Source organism: Canis lupus, chromosome 7, assembly GCF_048164855.1.
Source record: "Canis lupus baileyi chromosome 7, mCanLup2.hap1, whole genome shotgun sequence".
In the NCBI taxonomy this organism is placed as follows: domain Eukaryota; kingdom Metazoa; phylum Chordata; class Mammalia; order Carnivora; family Canidae; genus Canis; species Canis lupus.
This window is the reverse complement of record NC_132844.1, coordinates 51,334,788-51,361,925: the sequence shown is the minus strand read 5'-3', so window position 1 is coordinate 51,361,925 and position 27,138 is coordinate 51,334,788. Positions and strand designations below refer to the sequence as shown.

The 27,138-nt window shown below is 40.7% G+C and overlaps 1 protein-coding gene and 1 long non-coding RNA gene across 13 annotated transcripts in view; one reads left to right on the top strand and one right to left on the bottom strand.

Moving 5' to 3' along the window:
• KLHL31 (kelch like family member 31) overlaps positions 1-27,138 on the bottom strand; it is a 142,998-nt gene that overhangs the window by 63,718 nt on the left and 52,142 nt on the right. The gene's annotated exons all lie outside the window — the stretch shown is intronic.
• On the top strand, positions 8,916-11,202 carry LOC140636850 (uncharacterized). The gene is made up of 2 exons (XR_012034080.1): positions 8,916-9,301; positions 10,870-11,202. It is a non-coding gene; the product is annotated as an uncharacterized lncRNA (long non-coding RNA).

Below are 27,138 nucleotides of genomic sequence, written 5' to 3'. Positions count from 1 at the left end.
TTTATGTGACCAGGAAACAAGAGATAAATTAACTTCCCTGAACCGTTTCCTCACCTGCAAATTGGAGATAACAGAGTAACATCTCATCAGGTTATTTATGGAGATAAATGAACTAATAAAGAACTAAGAGCCAGGTATGTCCTGAATAGTGTCAACTGTCCCTATCCACAATTGAGAGATGCCACAAGAGACAAAATTCTCCAAATTCAAAGTTTTGAATCCACTGGGAAAAAAAGGCTATTACTGAAGACTAAGGGTACCCTTGAAATGCCTGCTTCAAGGAACTCAGTCTTTTTACTGCTAGCCCCAATGTGCCAGGAGCAGAACTGCTCGGTTCTAGGAACAAGAGGAAGGAGGCAGACCTGGGAGGCATGTAGGTATGAGCAGTGGCCAGAACTAACAACAGTGTCCCGGTGGGACATCCACGGGGGTATGTTTGTGGAGGCAAATTGAAAGGAAGCAAACTTTGACCCAACATAAAGAATAAATGGTGACCTTGCAAAAAGCCATCTCTAGATAGCCATGGGCTACATGATTTTGCAGTAAGTCAATCCTCCAAAATCCTAAGGAGTCTTATTTCATATTTAGAGAATCTATGTCTTTTCTTTATGGTTACTTGACATCTTTCAAAGAGATGGTTTGTAAAGTTTCTGTGCATAGGCCCTAAAGTTGGAAATACCTGGATTTGTATCCTGCCTCTGCCACTCTCTTAGCCAAGAGCTGTGTGAGCTTAGGTAAGTTAGTGAACTTCTCTGAATCAAGGATGATATTAATTATACCCATTTCAATGAGCTGCTGTGAAAATGCAGATAACATTAAGAGTTTCAGTATCAACTAGCACTTACTAAAATGCTATTATTATAATTATTATTTCTTTTTTCATCTTCCAGTCCCTGGATCCTTCACCATTTTTATAGATACCCGGCACCTTTCTGGATTCTCTTTTTTCTTTACCAAGTCTGGGACCCAGCCTGTCATTTTATTTATTTATTTTTTTAAAGGTTTTATTTATTTATTCATGAGAGACACAGAGAGAGAGAGAGGCAGAGACACAGGCAGAGGGAGAAGCAGGCTCCATGCAGGGAGCCTGATGTGGGACTCGATCCTGGGTCTCCAGGATCACGCCCTGGGCTGAAGGCAGCGCTAAACTGCTGAGCCACCCAGGCTGCCCCAGCCTGTCATTTTACAGTAACATTCTCCAACACTCTGGATCTCCTGCCACCATGACCCACAGGTTGGTTGCTGAAATGGAGTGGGTGCCATGGGAATTAAACTACATGTCTGTGTTGTCAAATGGATGTCCACATTTCTGGCAGTGATGTCAGGGCTACTACAATTCAAGAATACCAGCTTTGAAATCAGATGCACCTGAGTTCAAGTCCGGCTTCTGGTAGTTAACAGTGTACTTGGCCTTAGACATCATGGTCTCTTAGGCCTCCATGTGCTCACCTGTGACTTTGGGCTACAGGATCTGCTGGGCTGGACATCATCCATGTGCCCCACCAGGTGTTGCTCTACCACTCTGCCCTCTGGCTTCATAAGAGTAGTACCCAAAGGTAGGTTCACACATCTGCCTTCCAGAAGGGCCTGCAGTGGTTCGGACTTCTTCAAACACAGCTTGAATGCCATTGCTAAGCCCAAAAATCTGGCCCCAGGAGTAAGTCTAACTGTGTAGCCTGTAATTTGACATAGTTCCTGATCCCCACCTTGTGCCTCGACTTATGCTGTTCCCTGCTAGGTCCTGACTGCACAGGACTAAATCCTACCTTTTGCTTCAGTCTGGCTCAAGTGCCTTTAAGCCATTCTTTCCCTCAACCCCCAAACATAGGGACTGTTCTCTTGCAAGAACTCCTATATCCTATCCTATATCACTGTGTATGTATCTTTCTCTCAACATTCTATCACTTCCTCTTTATATTACAATTGTGTGTTTTATTTCTCATGCTGATTTGTAAGTCCCATGGGGGAAATAACTGTATTTTACTCCTGTGCCTCTCATAATTGCTTGCCCATGCAGGCTGTTTAACAGATCCTAAGTGAATGATGTGTGTTGTGCCATTGGTGGGTGAAGTCCATAAGCTAGGTGAAAGACTTTAGAAAGCAATTCTTTGGGGGTGTTCTTTAGCTATATGAGCAAGCACTGTGTTCCTGTACAGTACTCCTCGTGTCGAGGGATGGGATGAGGAGTAAATTCATCTCTAATCTCTCTTTTGGATCACTGCTACTTATAGTTCATGACAAAGCACTGTCTAAAAAGGCTCACTAGGGGTAACCCTGCATGAATGATGATATTCCAGAACAGATGGCAGGCTCTGGGGGAGGGGAAAGTGTGAAGGGAAAGTGTAAAGGGAAATTTTCACTCTCTCTCGCCAACCTGCCAACCAGGAGAAATGGAATACATCCTCTATGCTGGTGTCTTTGATTCCCCTTCTGACATGAAGACACACCGTAATGAATTAACATTTATATCTTAGTGATAAATTCAGCCAAGATGTATCGAACTTGCTTTATGGGTCCCAGCACTGTCATGTGCTTTAGGGGATACTGAGGACCAGAGGCAGGGTGTCCGCCTCTATTTATTGCTCAGGTTTACATGAGAAGCAAAATTTAAACATACTACCAACCAGAAAGAGGAGGCATATGGATGGGTTCATTATTTGACAACTCTGCCTTAAAGCCATTCATGAGTTGAAAGCATTTTAACACAATTTGAGGTCACATTATGGGAGCCTCAGATTCTCCGTGCCTGAGTTACTCTCTGGGAAGAAATAAGGTTCCTTTAAGGTAGCCAGGGATAAAAATAGCTTACCACTGACTTTGAATTGGAGCTAAACATTTTAGCCTTTATGAAGCAACCTTCACTGGCTACCTGCCTCCCTGGCTTCAGACTGACCCCTTACTTCTGTCCCTCATCTCAGAAACGTAAACCGACACGCTGCTCATGGCCATTTGAGGGAAATGCCCAGACTGGTTTTGGATCCTGTAGGTAGAGCACAGGGGCACAGACTGCCGGCTGGGGCTGTTGCTGGCAGGAGGAAGGAGCAGGTTGGGTTACGGGATACCCAGCAAGTGGACCACATGTCCTCCTTTCCCCTGAGCTTCCATCTAGCTGGTGTTTCAAATTAGTTTACATAGTCCTATGACTTGGAAGAATGAAGAAATGAAATTTCACATTTTTAACATCACTTATTGTACTGGTAATTGCTTGATTCTTGCAGTTCTTGTGTTTTCCCAGCAACCTATTTCACAGAGTGGTTGAGAAGATGAGCTAAAATAGGTTCAAGTGCTTAGGAGAGTGACAGCCCATGGTTGGCAGTAAAAATATTAGGTGTTAAATATAAAATTCATTACTTGCTGGTCTGTGTTTTAACCTATTAACTCCTGAAGAGCAGAAAATATATTTGACTCCTCCTTGATTCAACCTAGCAAAAACATACATAAATTCTTCCCCTTCTATTCTTTAATACTTTCTGATGATGTATCCTTAAAAAAGTAATTTTTAATGTTAACTGCTATAAATTAGTTCTCTTCCTTTTTTATACTCATATGCTTATTATAAATACCCCTCAATCCAGCACCAACTGGTTCAGGAGAAAAGGACCCTACATCTCTTGACTAGCAGGGCTTGCCTGCATAGAGCTGCACTGGGCGTGGTTCAGGGAGGGTGTTGATGTCCCCTCACTTATGAAGTTTTTTTCTTTCTTTCTTTCTTTCTTTCTTTCTTTCTTTCTTTCTTTCTTTCTTTCCTTCTTTTCTTTCTTTCTTTCTTTCTTTCTTTCTTTCTTTCTTTCTTTCTTTCTTTCTTTCTTTTCCACAGATGAACAGACATCAGCTCTTGCAGCTGCTCTAATGACCCTGTCCAAAGGAAAGCTACTCTAAAAATAGAATCAAAGGGAACAAATGGTCTGCCTGACAACCTATTTTGAGGGGCAGGAGGTTGGAGGATTCAAAAAAATGAAAGTATGTTATCAAGTAGGATGAGAAACGTACAGATTGGAAAAATTTTAAGGCATGACTATTACCAAAAAAAAGCTCAATTGGTCAAGTTCATAACTATGTGCCATCTAAAGAGATTAAGTTAAACATGTGAAGTTGCCAGTATCAGATACGGCCTAATGTCTTCAGGTTTTACACAATGCTTTCTATGCTTCCTATATATAATAAAGCCCTTGGTATCTTAGGAACACAATTTAAAAAGTTTTCATAGTAAACCACAGGCCTTTGGAATGGTGTTAAGGGAAAAAAACCTAAAGACTCCATCAAAAACTGCTAGGACTTATAAATGAGTTCAGTAAAGTTGTAGGACATAGAATGAATGTATGGAAATCTCTTGCATTTCTATACACTAATAATGAAACAGCAGAAAATGAAATTAAGAAAACAATCCCATTTACAATTGCACCAAAAATAGTAAAATACTAGGACAAATTTAACCAAAGCCCTATACTATGAAAACTATAAAACATTTATGAAAGAAATTGAAGATGACACCAAAAAAGTGGAAAGATATTCTATGCTCCCGAGTTGGAAGAAGAAATATTGTTAAATGTGTATACTACCCAAAGTAATCTATGCATTTAATGCAATCTCTATCAAAATACAACAGCATTTTTCACAGAGCTAGAGTGAACAATCCTAAAATTTGTATGGAACCAGAGAAGACCCCAAAGAACCAAAGAAATCTTGATAAAGAAAAAGAAAAACAAAACTGGAGCTATTACAATTCCAGACTTCAAGTGACATTACAAAGATGTACAAAGCTGTAGTAATTAAAACTGTTTGATACTGGCAAAAAAATAGACACATAGATCAATAGAACAGAATAGAAAGTCCAGAAATAAACCCATAATTAATTATATGATCAACTGATCTTTGACAAAAGAGGAAAGAAAATACAATGAGAAAAGCTCTCTTCAACAAATGGTGTTGGAAAAACTGGTCAGCTACACACGAAAGAATAATACTCGACCACTTTCTTAAACTATTTACAAAAATAAATTCAAAATGGATGAAAGATCTAAATGTGAGCCCTGAAAACATAAAAATCCTAGAAGAGTACACAGGCAGTAATTTTTCTGACATTGGCTATGATAACAGTTTTCTAGATATGCCTCCTGAGGCATGGGAAACAAAAACAAAAATAAACTATTGGGACTACATCAAAATAAAAAGCTTCTGTACAGCACAGGAAACAATCATCAAAGCAAAAAGGCAATCTCCTGGATGGGAGAAGTTATTTGCAAATAATATATCCAATAATGGGGTTGGTACCAAAACTATATTTAAAAAAAACTGCTACAACTCAACACCCCATAAACAAATAATCCTATTAAAAATGGGCAGAAGTCATGAACAAATGTTTCTCTAAAGAAGACATCCAAATGGCCAACAGACATGAAAAGATGCTCAGCATCCGTCATCATCAGGGAAATGCCAATTAAAACCACACTGAGATAACACCTCACCCCTGTCAGAATGGCTAACATCAAAAACATGAGAAACAATAAGTATTGATGAGGATGTGGAGAAAAAGTAACCCTTATGCATTGGTGGAAGGAATGCAAACTGGTGCAGCCACTATGAAAAACAGTGTGGAGATTCCTCAAAAAGTTAAAAACAGAACTACCCTATAATTTGGTAATCTATAGCCAAACTATGGAAGCAGCCTACAAGTCCATTGGTAGATGAATATATAAAGAAATTTACTCAGCCAAAAAGGAGAATGAAATTTGCGACAACATGGATGGAACAAGTATAACGGTAAGAGAAATAAGTCAGAGAAAGATAAATACCATATGATTTCAATGATGTGTGAATTTAAGAAGCAAAAGAAATGGGCAAAGGAAAAAAAGAGAGAGGGAGAAACCAAGAAACAGACTCTTAACTATGAAGAACAAACAGATGGTTATCAGAGGGGAGGTGGGTGAGGGTATGTGTGAAATAGCTGATGGTGATTAAGAGTACATTTATCATGATGAGCACTGAGAAAAGTATAGAATTGTTGAATCACTGTATTATACACCTGAAGCTAATATAACATTATACCTTAACAATACTGGAATTAAAAGAAAAAACTTAATGAAAAAATAAAATAAAATGGTATCAAGGGCCTTCCAAGTTTTCCAACATTTCAGAGAATATTTAGCTCTCAGGAACTCTTGGTATTACCATGGTACAAACTGAGCACTCACCAAACACATAATGGCACCCTGGACTTTCTCCATGAACTCATAGCTCAAAGCCTTGCCTAGGAGAACCTGTCATTTCTGTGGACTTTTAATTTTCCCTTCTCCCTGGGTAAACTGGGAGTGATCTAAATGAGGGGAAAGCAAATCAAACAGCAGAGTCACATACCTACCATTTGAGTGGACATGGAAGCCCCTAGAACCATGTCTAGAATCATTAACATTTTTTTAGGGTATGTTCTTACTAGGGTTTTTAATAATTATAGATTTAATTACACTGTTTATCCAGTTATACATTTTGCTTGTTTACTTATTTCATAAGTATTTTCACCCGTATTACATTCATTACATTTTTTTTTCAACTTCATCTGTTTAAGCAATCTCCACCGCCAACATGGGGCTTGAACTCATGACCCCAAGACCAAGAGTCGCACATTCCTCTAAGCCAGCCAGACACACCTCAGTACATCTTTTAAATTAGTTTGTCACAAAATACACTCATGCTTAAAAATATAAATAACATAGAAGTGTGTCAAGTGAAAAGTAAAAGCTCTCCTCCCTTTTATTTCCTATACTCAAGAGATACTAGCACTATTATAGCTTTCCAGAGCTTTTTATCTATGAGTGTCTGCCTGTGTCTAGGTGAGCATGTTTATGTATAGATTAATTTTTCTTTATATTTATGGGATCATTCTAAACATCAGGTCTGGCAACTTGCTTTTTTCCCTTAATAATGTATTTTAGGTTGTCAGATTTAGCAAATAAAAATACAGGATACTCTGTTAAATGTGAATTTCAAATCAACAAGAATTTTTTTTTAGTGTAAATATGTCTCAGATATTGCATGAAACAAACTTATACCAAAAAATGATCTATTGTTGATCTGACATTCATATTTCATGGGCATCCTGTCTTATATATTATAAGCACATTTCCATAGCTGCACATTTCCACATGTCTAAATCTGGGCAGGCAATCTTGGAGTAGAATCAGGGGGAATTTTTCTCTTCTTTTTTCTTATTTGTCATTATCAAAGGTTTATCACTGTAACTGCTTTATAGGGAGAGTAGGTCCTGTGAGCTGGAAGTCCTCTTCATCCACAGAGCACCTTGATTAGTGAGGCCACTGAAGCCTGGGAGTGAGTCTATGGAATACTCTCTGACTCTGCCTCATAGAGGCAGAAGACCCCCTGGGGCAGCCAGAGGGAAGGAACAGAGGAGAAGACCAGGCCAGCACTTCAGGAGGCCCCTTCTGCTGACTTCCTCAAAATCATCTAAGTTATCCTCTAGTTCCTGGGATTGATGGAGTTGGCAGGATCTTCTTGGTGGGGTGCCCTGAGCCCACTAAGACTTTTATCGAGTCCTAGGTTCCCCATGGGTTCTGGCTCCTTTTTCTCCCTTTGGGGTGATATTTGATCCTCTACCCCCATCCTCCACATATGGTTGACTAGATGCCCTGAGAAGTGTGGGGGACTTTGTGCCTATGGGGTCTCCTGGGGGCCCTGGGGCTGGGCCCCAGTTCCAGAAGGGAGATTTGGCAAGTGGATCATCTCCACTATTTCACTCAGTATTTCTCACATGGGACTGCATGAGATTGGGCAGCCAGCATGCGGTTGATGTGCTGGTTTTGAGTGACTCAAATTGTTTATACAGACAAGGCCCTGCCAGAAAATATTGTCCTCTCCCACCTCCCCACTCTGCGGTGGCCTAGAGAAAACAAGTGAAAGGAAGGAGAAGGGAATGGGAAGTTGGAAAAAAAGAAGGTGTGAAGTTGATAAAAGCCCTGAGAGAAACCAAGGAACCCAGCTGAGAAGGAATCTGGGGAATGTCTATGGCCAAGAGTCTAAGAATTTTTGTATATACTAACTTATTCAATCCTAACAAGAACCCTAGGAGGTAGGAGCTATGAATACAGCAATTTACAAAAGAGGGGGAAGGGAGGAAAGAAGAAAGAAAGAAAGAAAGAAAGAAAGAAAAAGAAAGAAAGAAAGAAAGAAAGAAAGAAAGAAAGAAAGAAGGAAGGAAGGAAGGAAGAAAGAAAGAAAGAAAGAAAGAAAGAAAGAAAGAAAGAAAGAAAGAAAGAAAGAAAGAAAGAAAGAAAGAAAGAAAGAAAGAAAGAAAGAAAGAAAGAAAGAAAGAAAGAAAGAAAGAAAGAAAGAAAGAAAGAAAGAAAGAAAGAAAGAAAGAAAGAAAGAAAGAAAGAAAGAAAGAAAGAAAGAAAGAAAGAAAGAAAGAAAGAAAGAAAGAAAGAAAGAAAGAAAGAAAGAAAGAAAGAAAGAAAGAAAGATTGGAGTTCAGAGAAATTAGGTAATTTACCCAAGATCACAAAACAGCTAGAGAGTGGTAGAGATGGCTTGGCTTTTGGTCAATAGAGGTGACTCCAGAGTCTATGGTCCAAAATACTTGGGTAAATGTGACTAATGTGGATTTTTAACTTGACTGTATAGTGTGTGATATGACTACTTCCCATTGCCCCCAACTTTCTAGTAAACTCTACTATACTCATGAATGACTTGTTTTACATTTTACTTTGTTTAGAACCAGTAAGGAGGCTATTTCTTATTTAGATCTATAAAGTAAAGAAGCAGGAATGCCTGGGCATCAGTGAACATGTGACCATAAAATTTTCTGGGGCCCATACAAATCTTCGGGAAGGCATGTATATCAGTCAGGATACTGACAGGGAAAGCCAACACCCTCACAGGGTTTAACTAAGAGTTTAATGAAGAAACATTGGGGTGGTGCAGGGTCGGGGGGGCAGAATTAAGGGAACCAGGAAAGGAAGGTGAAGCACCAACTGGGCTGGCATGAGAGAGAAGCCTTTACACTCCTTGTCCTTAAGGGGCAAGGGAGATAACTGTGTTATTGAGTCTAAAAGGAGCTTGGAACCTCGGAAGGCAGATCTCCTGTCCAGAGCTATGACTACAGAATGAAGAGCCATGGCAACACAGGAAAGAAGCAGAGAGAATAAATATCTCTTCCTTTCTCTTTCGGATCTCTGATATCCTACATGTGTTTCTTGGCCAAATCCAACCAAGAAGCCAGAGGCAAGGGACCCTGATAAGGCAATCTAAAGGTCAGCCTTGGGAGACAGAGAGGAGGCAGACAAGGATGGAGGTGAAGAAAACATAAAATAATAGCACTGGAATTGGAACTTTAACAAGCTCTGGGAGACAGAGTGTGTGCGTGCGTGCGTGTGTGCAGTGCATAGAAAGACACTAGTTTGGGTTCAGGCTCTCCGTTGGGCTTCAGTTGTTCCTGGATTTCACCAAAAGCCCAGATATATCTTAGAGAGACTGAACTCTCTAAGTAGCATATGAAGGCATATGCTCCCCGCTGTCCCAGGAGCCCGGTTACATCCTGAGGTCTTTGTGACTGAGAACATCTTTTGTGCTCACCTGAGTCAGCGAGCCAAACCCAGGTATTGTTCATCTCTCTGGTGTCTTGCTGACTCTGGATTAGGCTCACTGTCAGAGGGGCTCATTCTATTCCCATGCCAGTGATACTGATGAGCAAGGCATCCATAGACTATTTTTGAGTGTCAGCCTAAGTGTTCAGGACATTGCATAGCTCATGTAAAAGAGACTACTTTATGATTCATTATTTTAAAAAATTATATAATGTCATTTGCAATCTTAACATGCTATGTGACACATGATTCTTATTTGACAGGTTACTTTAGGTGAAATCTTCATTGGAAGTGGTTGCTTTTGTATTTCGTTAATCTTAAAACAGAGTACTTTTAGGCAAGGGTAATAATCTTTCAGAATAAATTCCTCCTATATAGGCTTTCATTTATTATCCTGAAAGCCCAACAGGAGTTACTTGTTTGGACTTGAAGTAATGCCATTCGACATCAGAATTTTTTTTTTTAAGATTTTATTTATTTATTCATGAGAGACACACACACACAGAGAGGCAGAGACACAGGCAGAGGGAGAAGCAGTCTTCAAGGAGCCCGGGATCCCCAGACCCTGGGATCATGGACTAAGCCAAAGGCAAGACGCTCAACCACTGAGCCACCCAGGCATCCCAGACATCAGAATTGTTACTTCTTAGAATAAGGTCAATATTATTCTGATCACAGTAAAATGTGACTGCCATCTTATGATTTTTGCTCTACCTTGTAAAACTGAAAATTGGAATGGGAACAATAGTTAACAGTTTTTAGGATGCAAACTGTTATTAAAGCCATAACAACTCATTTGCAACAATTTATTTTAGCGGAAAATGTCAGGTGTGTGTTGGCCATCCTGTCGTCAGGGGCAGCGATGATTCATATGCCCCTTGAGGGTGGAGAAATGAAGGCTTTAGAAGGATGGGAATGATATGTTGATGTGGATTTTGTGGGGTAGGCTTACTACAGACTCCGGTGGCAGTATTAGAGTCCTGTGGCTACACCGAAGCCTTTTAGCACTTTCTGCCGTTACTTCAACCAACCCACAGTGAGTGTTTCATCTGATTCTGATCTTTGCTTCTATGTGATACAGTGAAAAAAAACCCAAACCCATGATTCGATATTCATGATTATGTGGTATAAGGTGATGTTGTGATGTGATCTATGAGATTATCTTTGAAATGTTTTGAAGTGTCATTTCATTCTTATCTTTCTCAGGGGAGCATTGGCCCTTTAGGCTAGGAATTTCTTGCTTTCTCTCTCTCTTTTTTATCTTTTTGTTTTTCAGTGCTCCTTATCATCTTGGTTTTGGCTCTGTGGTCGTTCCAAGGTCGCTGTCATCCAAATACTTCTCAGTGAACTCATGCAGCCTCTCAGTGTTGGCTTCCAGGCCCAAAGCCCTCCCAGGGGATGTGGAGAGCACAGCAGGCCGGAAAAGCTAGGAAAGAGAGGAGAAGACTATGTTCTGAAATGCCATCCCATTCAAACTGTCCACATGAAAGATAAATTCCAGCAAATACACCTTTCCATTTCTTGCTGAACTTCTAAGATCTGAAGGCAAGCCCAAAGGGCAAAAATCTTAAAAATAAAAAACCAGAGGGGCACCTGGGTGGTGCAGTCAGTGAAGTGTCAGACTCTTGGTTTCGGCTCAGGTTGTGGTCTCAGGGTTGTGGGATCCAAGCTGAGTTTGGAGCCTGCTTAAGATTCTCTCTCCCTCTGCACCTTCCTGGCTTTCTAAAATAAATAAATAAATCTTAAAAAAATAAGTAAAAAATTTTAAATAAAAAACTAGAAATGCATAGAAGCAGGGTTAAACCTGAGACTTTCCCTGTCCCCCATACAACCCTGTCCCCCATACAACCAAGATATCTGAAGATGTCGCATTCTCAGTGGAATGAAATGGTAGGCTGGGAAAAAATCTGCCTCATTGCAGAAGGCAGCACCCAAAACAAACAAACAAACAAACCAACAAACAACTTGGTGGGGAATAAAATGACAATAGCAATTTCTTCTCTAAGGATCTGTAATCAGAGGCCTACCCTTTTGAGGATCTGGGATACCAATTCACAGTATCTGCTCAGTCAGAGACACTAGAAGGGAAACCTAGAAGTGAAGTGATCCTTAGTGGCAGCCCTAGTACATGTGCACATCCTTTCTGAAGAGAAATACCCTTATCAAGCTCTCACGGGTTATCAAAATCTGAGTTTATAATAAAACAATTACCAGATGTTTTAGGAAACAATAATCATGACTGAGATTTGCCAGAACCACACACACACACACACACACATGCACACACACACACACCCAAAAAAACTAGTTCTATATCCCGGTAAGATTTCAGATATTGGAATTACTAGAGAAGATAGAATGATTATCCACGAAATACATGGTAATAGAGATGTTACATATGTTTCGTATCACATTTTAAAATAATTTTCCAATTAAGAAGATAGAACGAAAACACTGGACAACAATAGTAGGTCCACTGAGAGGGAGTGATTAGAGGTATAAAATTTTAAGATTCCTGTATTTTTGGAAGGAGAATGTGGGTGCTGGCGCAGTGGTTGAGCATCTGCCTTAGGCTCAGGTCATGATCCTGCAGTCCTGGGATGAAGTCCCCCATCGGGCTCTCCATGGGGAGCCTGCTTCTCCCTTTGCCCATTTCTCTGCCTTTCTTTCTGTGTCTCTCATAAATAAATAAATAAGATCTTAAAAAAACCCACAAACCCAAAGAGATCGCAAAAGAAGATGGCAGAAATAAATACAAATTTATCAGTAATCATAATAAGTATATAATAGCCCCTTTACTTATGGTTTTGCCCTCTGCAGTTTCAGTTACTCACAGTCAACTGTGGGCCAGAAGTAGATGATCCTCCTCTTGATGTATTGTCATAGGCTATGTTACAGTGCCCATGTCATTCACCTCATTTCATCTAGTCCTGTCCCATAGGCATGCAATCCTCTCACAACACCACCAGAAGAAGGGTGAGGGGTGGGTGCCTGGCTGGCTCCTATGAGTGGAGGAGTGCACCTGAGGGGACTTTTCCAAGGGGAAGTGGGGTCTGCACTGGGGCACTGCCCAGGCTTCTGCTCCAACAGCATTTGAGACTAAGTATCTGGTTTGAATCTCCCACTGAAATGAAGAAAAGAAATTTTTTAAATAATCTTCTCAAAAGCATTGATGACCTGTAAAACAGTATTCAGAACAAAAGCTATAATAGGAACATGGAGTGATAAGAATATAGAAGCCACTCTTCCCAATCAGGGGAGTGTGCAACTTTTGATCTTGGGGTTTTAAGTTCGAGCCCCACATTGAGTGTAGAGATTACTTAAAAATAAAATCTTAAAAAAAGAGAAGAAGGTGAGTAGAGGACAATAAATATTTTGAGAGAGAGAGAGAGAGAGAGAGAGAGACTACATTCACATGGCTTTTATTACAGCCTATTGTTATATTTGTTCTATTTTATTATTCATCTCTTGCTGTGCCTCATTTATAAGTTAAACTTTATCATATGGATGTATGTATAGGAAAAAACAGTCTCTATAGGGTTTGGTACTTTCTGCTGTTTCCAGCACCTGGGGGTCTTGGTTAAAGGAGGGCTATTGTGCCAATTTTTCTTTTAGCCTCAAAAACAATGTTTCTGATTGTAAAAGTGCTTCCATCCTCCCTGTGTGTGGCTTTGGTGCAGGCCCCACAGATGGTGGTGCAGGAGCAGTGGTGGCTTTCTCCTGTGACCTGGCAGTCCCCTAAGGACCAATCATGAGCTTGAAGTGTCTGGCCTGAGGCAGCCATTAGCCAGCATCTGAGGTGGTGGTATTGGTGTCAGGTTACAATGGCAAATGTTTCTCTGACAGCATCTTTTAGGATGCTTGTTTTGACACTGAGTCTGTTTTCAACATGAAAAGAAAATGCACCTCTGAGGGAAATAAGGTGGAAGCATGGAACTTTTGTTTCCATGGAGGAGATTATCTTGAGGGGTGCAGAGCCACCACCAGAACACCCTGAGGATGAGAAGGATCCTTCAAAGTCTGGGAGCAGGTCTCACTCTGGAGCAGATAAAAGAGAGAAATGAAAGGAAAGCAGATCTTTAAAAAAAAAAAAAAGGAAGGAGTTATGTTGACTATCCAGAAAGTCAGGAAAAAGGTTTTTTTAAAATGATGTTTTGTCCCAAGTCTGCTAAAGAAAAAAGAAGAGAGAAGGAATTCTGGTGGAACAACAGGCTCTGAGTATTTAGAAAAATATTCTCAGAGCATTTACATGGATCTTAAGACCAAAAAACCCCAATGCTTGGTTGATGCTTTTTCCTTTAACTCGTACTTAAGATAACGCTTCTAATAAAATGGATAAATATAGCTTATCCAAGTTTAAAGCGGGAATAAGAAGTATACCCCATCCCATTTTAATGAACTCATCCTGACTCCCAGAGATCTCAGCCATCACTAGGTGCATCCCACAATAGCCTGAAATACCTGATGTAGAGCTAGGCTGCCACCAACTGGTGGACCATGTTTGTTTCTGCTCTGCTTTCCAGGAAGCATAACGGACTTTTTTTGTATTTCCAGTGCTTGACCTTTGGACATTTCCACTCTTTTGAAAGGAAAGCTAAATCTAAAATCACACTTTAAGTATCCCAAACTGGCTTTGCCTGTTACTATTCTGCACCAAATAAATAGCCTGGGACTCCACTCTTGACTTCTTGAGAAAGGGGTTAAGAACTTTCCAACATCTGGTTAACCACTGGCTTAGTTGAGGGTCTTTCATCTGTAAGGTAAGTTTCAACTCAAACTTCTTACATCTCAAATCTGCATTTATTTGCTCATATAACTAGGAAGTCCAACTGTGGAACTGATCTCAAAGACCCCCAGCACTCAAGCCACGTGTGGTGTAAGACACAATCTAGAGTCATAGAGCAAAGTTTGCTTTGCTGTTCCCTTGAGCTCACACTCAGCACCCCCACTGGTTCAGAGGGGGCCCTTCCCTAAGGATGGATCAGATCTTTACCACAAGAAAGCAAAGAGAAAAAATAGTGTTTATCTTTTCAATTTGTAAACATATTTAAAATTTTCATTACAGAGATTTTTGAAGGAGCTTTGGATTTGCAAAATCAGACTTTTGAGAGAAGAAAGACTTACTGAGATTCAAAAGAGTTAAACCCTAAAGGAAACAGGGGATGGGATCTGTGCCTTAACTAATGTATGGGAGAGGAAATAGTTGGCGCTGGCCCTGAGGACCAAATTAGGATTGCCCAGATATGGAGTTTGAAAGAGGAAGGAATGGAGCAGATCTGGAAGAAGGCTGGTGATCCTATGAGTGGAGGAGTGCACCTGAGGGGACTTTTCCAAGGGGAAGTGGGGTCTGCACTGGGGCACTGCCCAGGCTTCTGCTCCAACAGCATTTGAGACTAAGTATCTGGTTTGAATCTCCCACTGAAATGAAGAAAAAAATTTTTTTAAACAATCTTAAAAGCATTGACCTGTAAAACAGTATTCAGGACAAAAGCTATAATAGGAACATGGAGTGATAAGAATATAGAAGCCACTCTTCCCAACTAGTAAATGTGAGTTTTGCGTTTTACAGAACTTGCAAGTTACAGAGTACAAGAAAAAAAAAAAAAAAAAAAAGCTCCATAAAATAGGAAACATCAGCCTAGAAAGCTGGATTCTGTAAATGGCCATATCCCTTCCGTGACCAGCTTCATAATTTATGGGACACAGCGTAAAATAAAAATGCAGGGCACCTCATCCAAAATTATTAGGAATTTTAAGACAGTAACAGCAGAGCATCAATCTCAGCAAGAAGTTCTTCTGAGCTCACTGCCCTATGCAACCCCTTGTGGAACTAGGGTGATCTAGATGTGAGCACAACTCTCACCATCTCCGGCAGACTACCTTTCTAAACAGCCACAACACAGCCTTCATGTGGGTTTACAACTGAAATTCATACTGTCTGGGTCATCCTCAAATACCTCCAGCCAGGAATTTAGCATGAAGGAGTCTTGGGCTGGTCGTGCTACAAGGAGCTGGACGGAATCTAACAAGTCCTGTCTGACGGAATACAACTTCAATCCAAGGACTAAGTCAATCCCCCTACTCACAGAACCAAGTAAAACAGTTCACAGTCACAAATCATACACGACACAAGGAAGCAAGCCATCATGAACAAGAACCAACGGAAATAAGAAAATTAATTCTAAAAAAGGGAGGTGGTGCCTGGGTAGCTCAGTCCGTTAAGTCTCTGACCCTTGGTTTCAGCTCAGGTCATGATCTCAGGGTCTTGAGATTAAGAGCCCTGACAGGCTCCATCTCAGTGGCAAAGCTGCTCAAGATTCTCTGCCTGTGCCCCTCCCCACCATTCATGTGTGCTCTCTCTCTCAATCTCTCTAAAATAAATTTAAAAATTTTAAAAAGAATTGTAAAAAAAAAAAAAGACTTACAAAGATGTTTCTATTGTTGGCCTTCTCAGACACCAAATATTAAAAGGCAACATAACACGCTTGCTTTTTTGGTTTTGTTTTTTAAAACTAAGGTCAGGGTGTGACATCCCACTACAATTTTGTGAGATGTTACCCTTGGAAGAATCTGGGTAAACAATACATGGGATCTCCCTGTATTATTCCTCATGACTACATGAGAATCTACAATTATCACAAAATAAAAAATTCAATAAAATTTGAGGAAAGACTAGATAATATGAGCAGTGAATAGAATTATTAAAAGCATGAACAAGTAGATTTTTAAAAAGTTGGTAGAATGTCTAGAACTGAAAAGGAAGAAAGGAAGAAGGAAAGAGGAAGAAAGAAATAAAAAAGAAAGAAAGAAGGAAGAATTATTGAGCTAGAAGAACATTCCAAAGCAATTTTGCAGAATGCAGCATAGAGAGAAAAAGAGATGGAAAAATGTGACCTAGAGGTTAAGAGACGAGTAAGACAGAATACATAAATCTAACATGTCAAATTAGAGTTCTCAATGAAGAGGAGAAAGTTAGAATGGGAAAGAGGAAACACTTGAGGAGATGACAGCTGAGAATTTTCCACAATTGGTGAAGGACACTAATCCACACCAAACATGGCATATTAAAAATGTACAACAAAACAGCCACGATGAAAAGAGGATTACTTCCAAAGGAACAAAATTAGGCCACTGACTTTTTGACAATTCATTTAGAACATTCCTGCACACACTGACCACCTTTCAATAATTTCCCATTAGCTTCTGGATAGAGGCCAAAATATTTTGCATGGTCTACAGTGCCATGCGTTCATAGGCTTCTTCAGGAGCCACTGTCCTGTCAGCAATCTGTGCTTCATGGTTTTCTTCCAGTTTTTGGTGGAACTGCTGTCTTGACTCCTGGCTGGAAACTTCAGACACAACACTTCCTCCATCCACATCACTTCCCACTATCTCTGTCCTTCACCTCCGTAACTGCTTCTCATCCTGCAGGACTCAGATCAAAGTTCTCTTCCTTTGGAAGTGCAGTACATGTTTGTTGAATCTGTGTTTATTTTTTGTTTGTTTTACAGCCCAACATTTGAGCTCCACTTCTGCCTCAAGGGGTGTCTTATAAATTGTATCCTTTGACTGATAAGACTTCAAACTTCTTATTCAGAATAGCTATTAGAAAGTATTCATCAAGGTGCCTGGGTGGCTTAGTCGGTTGAGTGACTGACTCTTGGTTTCGGCTCAGGTCATGATCTCAGGGTCCTGGGATCGAGCCTCCCTCACTCACTTGCTCTTTCTAAAACAGATAAATAAATCTTTTTTTTTTTTAAAAGAAATTATTCAGCATATGCTAAGGACTACTAACAAGTGAAACTGATTTTCTGATGTGGTTTAGTAAAATGTCTCCTTACTAAGTAGTTAGAGTTCTGTATTTTTTTAAATCCAGAAAACATTATTTTTCTTACGTGAAGTACTCTACCTTCAAATTTTCTAAGTTCCAACATAAACTCAGTTGAGGTTTTTATGTGAAATGCTTCTATAAACTGGCAAGTCCATTTTTAAGAAAATAGGGTTAAGAAGTCTCTCTTCCTTTCAGGTACAAGGGTAGAAAATTACCAAATCCACAAAGTGTGCTAGGGTCTTATTGTTTCTCAGTCCTATAATCAATCATGCTTCTGACTTTTCAAAGCAAGATGAGTTGGTCTCCATATACATATGGGTTTGGTTCAAGTACGAGAATCTTTGTTTGGGGTGGTCTGGAAGCATTCAGTAAGTTTTCAGGTGAAGGATAATATATAGAATTATTAATTTTTAAAAGATTTTTATTTATTATTGAGAGACACAGAGAGAGGGAGAGACATAGGCAGAGGGATAAGCAGGCTCCCTGCTTATTAAATTATTAATTTAAATGAGTTTATCAGTATCATGAGAGGGAAATTTAATCATGAAATCTTTTTCACTCTTTATACCGTTTCTTAAAATAGCTACTAAGAAAAAAGAAGAAAAAAAGAAAAAAGAAAAGAGGAAAAAAATAGCTACTGAAAATGCTACCTGTAGAAAAACGTTTCAAGAGTGACTTCTAAAAGATAGTTTTGAAAATAATAAATATTAATTCTAATTTTCAAACCAAGGAGGTATAAAAACGAACCAAAATAGGTACCATGACCTCTCCATCCACATATAATCTGTACAGAACTGTACAAAATGAAAGGTGAAAAGATTGTCCAATATCTCACCCTCTTTTTATATCCAGTATTTCATGATCAAAATGCATATATGCTAGCATGGTGACTTTGGCTAATAATATTGTACTGCATATTTGAAAGTTGCTAAGGGGGACACTTGAGTGGCTCAGTGGTTGAGCATCTGCCTTTGGCTCAGGGCGTGATCCTGGAGTTCTGGGATCAAGTGCTACATCAGGCTTCCTGCCTGGAGCCTGTTTCTCCCTCTGCTTATGTCTCTGCCTCTCTGTCTCTGTGTCTCTCATGAATAAACAAATAAAATCTTTTTTAAAAAGTTGCTAAGAAAGTAGATCTTAAAAGTCCCAATCACAAGAAACACTTTGTTTTTATAACTATGTGGTGACAGATGGTAACTAGACTTATCATAGTGATCATTTCACAATATACACAAATACCCTGTTATTTTGTATGCCTGAAACAAATATAATGCTATGTGTTAATGATACCTTAAAAGAGCATATTTTCTAAAATAGAGATCTATTTGCAGACATACACATTTTTGCACAAAAGCCATTATGTTGTTTGTAACTTCTTTCATTTAATGGTATATAAGAAACAATTTGCTACTGAGAAGTTCTAACTATAAATCATGGCTTTATAATAGAAGAGAATAGAAACTTTAGGACTCTTACACAGAATGGTATTTTGGCCTCGCCTGAAAAGCTCAGAGGGATATAGCATTTTCAGAGAAGGGTTTTGGATTGCTTTTGTGGCAAAAGAATAGTCTTGGTCTCTCTCATTGTTCAGATACAGATCTTGGAGGTAAGTCTTCCCATAGGTCAATTCAAGCTCTAGAATTGGCCAGTTATGTATTCTTGGGAAAGTAACTTAATCTTTCTAAGCCAAAATGGAACAAATAAGCACTTAAATTACAGGATGCTCCCATCCAGCATCTATGAGATTATGTGTATAAGTAATGAGTGCATGATTACATAGTAATCCTTCAGAAGTTGTAGGTTATTTTTAAGAGTTCATTTATTTATTTATTCATGAGAGACACACAGAGAGAGGTAGAGACATAGGCAGAGGAAGAAGCAGACTCCCTGCAGGGAACCTGATGTGGGACTCGATCCCAGGACCCCGGGATCACGACCTGACCCAAAGGTGGATGCTCAACCACTGAGCCACCCAGGCACCCCTTATCTTTAGTTTCTATGCTTCTCCTAGTAAAATTTCAAAGGAATCCTTTTTGCTGGATACTTATTTATTCTGTGCCTATTTTATTAGGAGCTACCCACCTACACAGCTGCTGAAATGCTGACTTACCAGCTCCCAGCTTGTGTGGCTGCCCTGCTCTGCCCTCTAGAGACATAAAGATGTCCGAGCAGCGGCTCCTCTCCCTCCTGCTGCGGGAGGCTGCCAACCGTGGACCTTCAGCCCTGGCAATTCCTCAGTAACAGAGCTCTTGCTAGAGTGCTTGCTTGATGCAACTTTCTTGCCAGAGGAGGATTGATTTTAAGGGACAGCAGCTGTCTTGGACTGAACTTTGAGCCAAAGTGCCCAAGAAAAGTAGGCCATCCCAACACTTACAATATGCCACTTTCGAGTGACTACTCTGGGATCCTTTGATGTGAGCCTCCAATTCAGCAAGCTGGAGGAAGGACGGCAAGGTGTGAGAGATGTGGCAGGGCCAGAGTCCCCTCTTCATCATCACCTTTATCTTTCTCTGTCCTCTCATACTCCCTCCTGATGGAGAATGTAGTAGTCAGTCCTGGTTCTCTAGAAAAACAGAACCAATGGGAATCTATCTATCTATCTATCTATCTATCTATCTATCTATCTATCTATCTATCATCTATCTATCTACTTATATATCTAGAGATTTATTATAAAGAAGTTGGTTTACACAATTACAGAAGCTGAGAAGTCGCATAATCTACTGTCTGTGAGCTAGAACCCCAGGAAAGCTGGTAGTATGATTCCAGTCTGAGTCTGAAGGCCTGAGACTCAGGAGTGCCAATAGTGTAAGTCCTAGTCCAAGGGCAGGACAAGACCCATGTCACAGCTCAAGTGGTCAAGCAGAGAGAAAATATTCAATCTTCCTCTGCTTTTTGGTTTTATTCATGTTCCCAGCAGGTGGGATGATGCCCACATTGGAGACAGCAATCTACTTCACTCAGCTCACCAAGTCAAATGCTTATATCCCCTAGAAACACCCTTACAGATACACAGAAATAATATTTAATCAGTTTATCTGGACATCTCATGGCCCAGTCAGGTTGACATGTACAATTCACCATCATAGGGAAGAATTATTTGAAAGACAATGTAACATGACAAAACTAAGTAATATGCTAACATAATAATGAGAGGAGGTAAATGGGAGCAATGTCAGTTTCATAGATGCTGTAACATAAAGAATTCAAAATTGCTAACCATCAGCACACATACTTCATAAGAAAGCACAGGAGGGGCTGCCACCCAAAGTCCAGAATAAAGCCAAGAAGGAGCTTGAGAGGCTGAGGCATCTCACTCTGCTGTTCAGAGATGAGCCTGGAAGCCCCAGGGAAGGGCAGAGTGGTATCCAGAGCATCCTGAAGGGAGGAACTTCCAGATGCCCTTTCAGGGTGGGAGGGCTATTCAGAAATGTAAAAAAAAAAAAAAAAAAAAAAAAAAAAAAAAGACTCATGAGAACAGTAAAAATAAATATTTTGCATTGTTCTCCACCCTCTGTGTATTAATTTTAGTTTTAATGTTATTTTCTTTGTGATAACATATTTTCCCTACAAACCATTCCAGGAACTGAAGGTATAAAATGTTAACATAGAAGATTCCACTCATTTCTGGTGCTCAAGAGAAAGAAGGCAAAGATAACATATTTTCCCTATAATCCATTCCAGGCATTGAAGGTACAAAAAGTTAACATAGAAAATTCAGTTCATTCCTGGTGCTCAAGAAAAAGAAAGTGAAGATTCCATATCCTAATTGGAATTTTGTGTTTTTCCTGAGGAATGTCACCAGTTGTATAACTCAGTAGGCCTCCACCCTGACTTCACATTAGAATAATCTAGAGATTTTCTAAAGTTAAATCACAACTGGGAGGGGGGATGGGGCTGGACATTTGTTGTTTTAGAAGCTCCCCGAGTGATGTTGGTGTAGCCAGGTGTACGGGGTGTAGCCATTAATACGAAGTGCGAATGCAGGACTAGACCACTGCATTTGCACTTCGTACAGGTTTGGTGGGTGAGGTGGACACCTTAGAGAAGTGGAGGCAGGTTCCACTATGACCCCCAGACTGGCCTACAGGGTTCCCAGGCACACCGCTGCATACACAATGGGAATAATATTCAAATGCCCTTTCAGGGTGGGAGGGCTCTTCAGAAATGTATTTAAAAAAAAAAAAGACTAATGAGAACAGTAAAAATATTCTGCAACATTCTCTACCCTCTGTGTATTAATTTCAGGGCAGTGTGGTCATGTTATTGTTTTCTTTCTAAATTGCTTTTATCCCAAACTTTCTGAATTCTAGAAAAGCTTATAGTTTAAAAAACAAACCAAAACCGGGATCCCTGGGTGGCGCAGCGGTTTGGTGCCTGCCTTTGGCCCAGAGTGCGATCCTGGAGACCCGGGATTGAATCCCACGTCGGGTTCCCGGTGCAGGGAGCCTGCTTCTCCCTCTGCCTGCGTCTCTGCCTCTCTCTCTCTCTCTCTCTCTCTCTCTGTGTGACTATCATTAAAAAAAAAAAAAATCCTAATGGTTTCTCGGCCCTAAATTTTGACTTTTCTCTCTTATTTTGCATTTGGGTATTTTTTTCCCCTGTCATAGATTCTGTTATACTGAAAGTATTTTCTCAAAAGACCCTCTCTTTCTGCTTGTCTTTCTCCTTCAATCAGTGATTTCTGATTTGGTCTTTGAGCCTCCAGCACATTTGCTGCTGCTGTTTCTCCTTCTTCTCCTTCCCCTTCTCCTTCTTCTAAGATTTTATTTATTCATTCATGAGAGAGAGAGAGGCAGAGACACAGGCAGAGGGAGAAGCAGGCTCCATGCAGGAGCAGGAGCCCAATGTGTGACTTGATCCCCCACTCTGGGATCACGGCCTGGGCCACCCAGGTGCCCTGCACATTCACTTCTTAAGTCTTTGGGTAATGATGTCTGCTCACCTGCACCCAAAGCTGACTAAGCTTCCCCTCCTCTGAGCTGTACTGCATTTAGAACTTAGTGGCTTGACGAAGTCACCTATGTCAGCCTTGCTGCCCAAGCTGTAAGCTTGTAGAAGGAAAGAACAGCTACTTGGATTTGTTTCCCCAGTCTCTGACCTATGGAAAGGGCTGAAACATTTTAGTAGATGCAAATGATCAAAGTCGAGATTCTCTTCTCCAGTGAAACACTAAATTTCAATGCAACTCATGTGCTTGCCTGCTCTTTCTTCCGCCCTAACCTTCAGAGGTGATGCACACATTGGATGAAGTTAAGGGGTGGAAAAGAGACTTGTCAGGGCAGAGGTCTGCCCAGCATTCAGTCCGTTGGCTCAGAACTTTCAACTTTCTGCGGGAGGAAATGTGTGAAAGTGGTCTGCTCCGCCCTCTAGTGGTGGCCAAGTGGCAGAACACCTTCAAAGATCACCTGCAAGTTATTACTATGTAAAAGCTCTCCAGAATGGTATTGAAACTCCAGTTTGTATAATAATACACAGTTGTTACTTCAGCTTCCACTTGCTGCTTTTTGCTTTTTTTTTTTAAAGATTTTATTTATTTATTCATGAGAGACACACAGAGAGAGGCAGAAACGGAGATGGAGGGAGAAGCAGGCTCCCTGTGAGGAGCTTGATGTGGGACCTGATCCCAGGACCCTGAGACAAAGCAGATGCTCAACCACTGATCCACCCGGGAGTCCCATTTTTTTTTTTTTAAGAAGCTTGTAGTTCTTTGGTCAAGGTCTGTAGTCATACACACGGGAGGATCTCTTTGGAAGGGAGTTTCAGATCAGAGTGCTTACCACTCTAAATGTTGGAGGTCCCAGGGGCATCCAAGAGGCCCCTTCAAATGTTTTCTCCCTTTTGTGCCTGGGGATTTTCTCATATGGCATAGGGGCACCTGTGCAGATCAGGTTTGGTAAAACTCCAGGTATTATAATCCCTTAGGGTAAATACTCAAGCAAAATTCTACAATAACAACCCAATGTGTTCCAGAATGGCTGACCCATTATGCTCCCCCAGGTGTTTAATCAAGCCTCACTGACTTAAAGAAAGTCACTTTGTTTCTGAGTTTTGTTGTTGATAGTGCTGGCGGTATGGTCATTTTGTGTTTGTTTGTTGGCTTTCTAATTCAATTATGATGATACAGACTGTTGCTGGGGTTTGGGAAAAGAAATCTAAAAGATCACTGAAGCCAGCAGCTTTGTGGAACCACATAAAATCTGTTGATAAGGGGGAAGGACATTTTGATTCTGATCTGGCCTTTTTCAGATAGGGGTTATGTAGAAGACGAGGAAAGAATATGAGGAAGAAAATAGCATTTGCCCAGAGAATATCTTATTTTTTTTATTTTTAGATTTTATTTATTTATTCATGAGAGATGCACGGAGAGAGACAGAGACAGAGGGAGAAGCAGGTTCCCTGCAGGGAGCCCAATGTGGGACTCCATCCAAGGGACTGCAGGATCAGGACCTGAGCCAAAGGCAGAGGCTCAAGCGCTGGGCCACCCAGGTGTCCCGTGCCAAGAGAATATGGACAGCAGTGCTGTCCTCCGTGGATGGCATTTTGTTGGCAAACTGCAAACACCTTCTCCAGATCGCAGGCACATTCTGTGTCCCAACAATGTGGTTCATGAAGCAATTTGTAGTCAGTTTCTTTCACAAAATGATGATGTTTAAGAACATCTTGCAATTAGACCAAAGGAAAACAGTGTTTATTCTATGAGCTGAGAATAGGCTGCTAGTCTGAGTTCTAATTAACCCAGTGGTTGATTCACTAATGCCAAGCGTCTGTTAAGGAAGACATTAAAGCAGTTCCACAGGTAACATTTTGCAAGGGGCTTCTTGATCACAGCTCTTCATGTGGTGGTGTGGACCCTGATGCACTGAAATGTTTACCTGGGGAAACCTTTACTGCTAACTGGATTCTTCTCACCTCAAATCCACTTGTGAGAAAATGGAGATTTTCTTTTTTCCCCCAACAACTGTGTGTAAGTGAGGTCTCTGGAAATAAGCAAGTGATCCCAGATCAGAGTATTAGCCCATGCATTCTGAACAAATACAAACAGCGAGGCTCAAGAGAGAAAGCTCTGTTTTGTTTTCAATGCTAGCTGACAATCGGCTCCTTCAGAGCTCAGAGAGCCAGAGGCGGAACAGGCTGCCTCAGGGGCTCTTGTTCCACAGTCTGCTTTCCTTTTGCCCAGTTAAGGCTTTGACTGAAATGGTAATTGGGGGTAGGGGGGGTAGGGTAGGGGGTGGGGCATCTCCTTGGGAGCCTGTAGGGTTCTACTTTGTTCCACTTTATCATAGTTCTGAAATCCCTCTCTGATAAGGCTCCACAATCCTATGAAACATATCTAAGAGATTCATCTGGTACCTCCGAGGTGAAAGATGGGAGTAGAAAATTAACCTTAGTCACTTCAGTGTGGCAAAAATGCGAGGTATTTCTGCCGCCCACATTCCTCTGTCCATTCTTGATAACACATTAAACACACGCGTGCACACACATACACACACACCCACACACCCGCACACACACATACCTCTTCCTGTCCTTTTTGGAGGGTGTGTTTCCTTTCTGGTGCTTCTCCACGTGGAGGCAGGTTAAGGAGAGAAAGGCTTGTGTGGAGGGAAGAGGCTGTATTTAAGAACTTGGCTCCTTTTGCCAAAGTATTATATGCCTGGACATAGCAGGACTCCGACCTCCGCAAGTTTAGACAGGAACCCAAACCAGAGCCCTCATACTCAGCGCCCTCTTTTCCCCCCTGCGTAGGGCTGTCCACCCTCAGTCTTCCCTTCCCCTTACTGCTATCTGTGACCATCCTCCTCTTGAAGCAAAGCCTTTGGAATAATCTGCCCCTCTGGGCTCTTGACTGATAAGAAAATGCTGCGTGGAGACAGAGCTTCGAGAGTCTCTCTCATGCAGGTGCCCACTGCCCCCTGAAGAATCTCAAAAGATCTTCGATTTCCTTCCCACCCTTTAATTTTGTGGGGAGATCATGGAGATCAAATGTGGAACTTTCCCTTTTAACATGTGTGTTGCTGGGGCTGGAAATATGAACGGAGCTGGCCCTGAGCAAAATTACGAAATAGGTATTTGGTATCTTCCTTCACCTTTAGCTTCTTGCACACCCCCCTCCCTCCTGTCTGCCCTCCCACCTCAATTCCCCTTCCTTTCTTGCTGATTCAGTGCAGAGCCTCCCAACAGCAAATCCTCAGCTGGTTCCCAGCCCTTCCACCTTCCACATCTTTTAGACCCCAGCAGGGTCTCAAGGCACACGGCATTTTAACAAGGCATCTTAATTCTCAGCAGTGACAAGCTGGTGGGTAGGGAATCCTCTCTATCCCCTGGAATCATGCTCCTGGAGAGGCTGCCTTGGGAAAGATGTGGTTAAGTTCTCCCTGAAAAGTCAGGCTCTCTGAAAGCCCATTCTAGGACTCTGCTCTAAAACCAGCAAAACCTGCAAAGTGTGGGTTTTCTCTAAACAGAAGATTAGCAATAGTTACTGATGTGAACTGTTCTGTTTTCATCATTGGCGTTTTGATCTCAGAGGGAATTCTTATCACTTTAATCAAGCAACGACTATTTTCATGGGACACGACAATTTTCTCAGATACAACAATTTTTTTTTTTTTTTCAAAAGGAACAAGACTGGGTGAGCAAAGATCTGAGTTCTTGTTCTTATCTGTCACTGGGTAACTGTGCAGCCTTGAGCAAGTTGCATCCATTCATTCTACACACATGAGAACACCAGCTCTGTGCCAGGCACTGGGATATAATGGTGAGGAAAGCACAGGAAAATGACCCAAGAAACCACCATTACAAAACTTGCTCTACAGGAGGTTTGCCCATGGCACACAAGAAGACAGGAATGAACGTCTAAGTCTGTTTGGAGGAGGGGAGGACTTTTCCTAAAGCAGGTAGACCGTCGGCTCTAGTGCTATGAAATAAGTTTTTCAGCTGTACTAGACCACACACAAGCTTTTTGACAGCTTCATTTGACTTGAAAACTATATATTGAAAAAATATATATTTCTATTAGTGGTGATAGTGAACATTTGATCATGTGCATGTGACTTTCAACTTTTTCAAGGTTAACAAATGTCTCACCTCCCAATTAATAGAAAGACTTTAGAACACTCAGCCAAAACCTCCTCCATCTTCATTCAATTCCATCTTATTTTTATAATCACAAATCAATCATTATTCCGTTGCCTAATATAATCAAGAACTATTTAGAATCATCTAAATATTTATTAATTAATTTCTTTGCTTATACCTTTTTGCATCTCATTCCTTCCATTTGAGTTAAATTTTGTTCTTCCTGAAGTAGTAGGGTTTGTTAATTGCACTGGCAATTATTATTATTACTTTAATGATAGTTTAGCATAGAATTTTAGCTTGCTGACTATCTTGTCTAAGCATCCTGAAGAAACTACTGCAATGTCTTCTGATGTACACTGTTGCTGTTGAGACTTCTCATATCAATCTATTTATTGTATATTTTGGGTGCATTATTCTGACTTTTGCTGCATAGATCTTTGCGATATTCTGCTGTTTCACTACAGTGTGTTAGGAGTGGATTTACTTTTACTTATCCTGGGTCAGGACTTTGTGAACTTTCTGAATCAGATGACTTATGTGTTTCATAAATTTTGGAAAATTCGTAGTCATTGTACTTTCCTTTAAATTTTTTTTTTCCTTCTGGAACTCCTGTTAGATAACTTTTCATATTGTCCT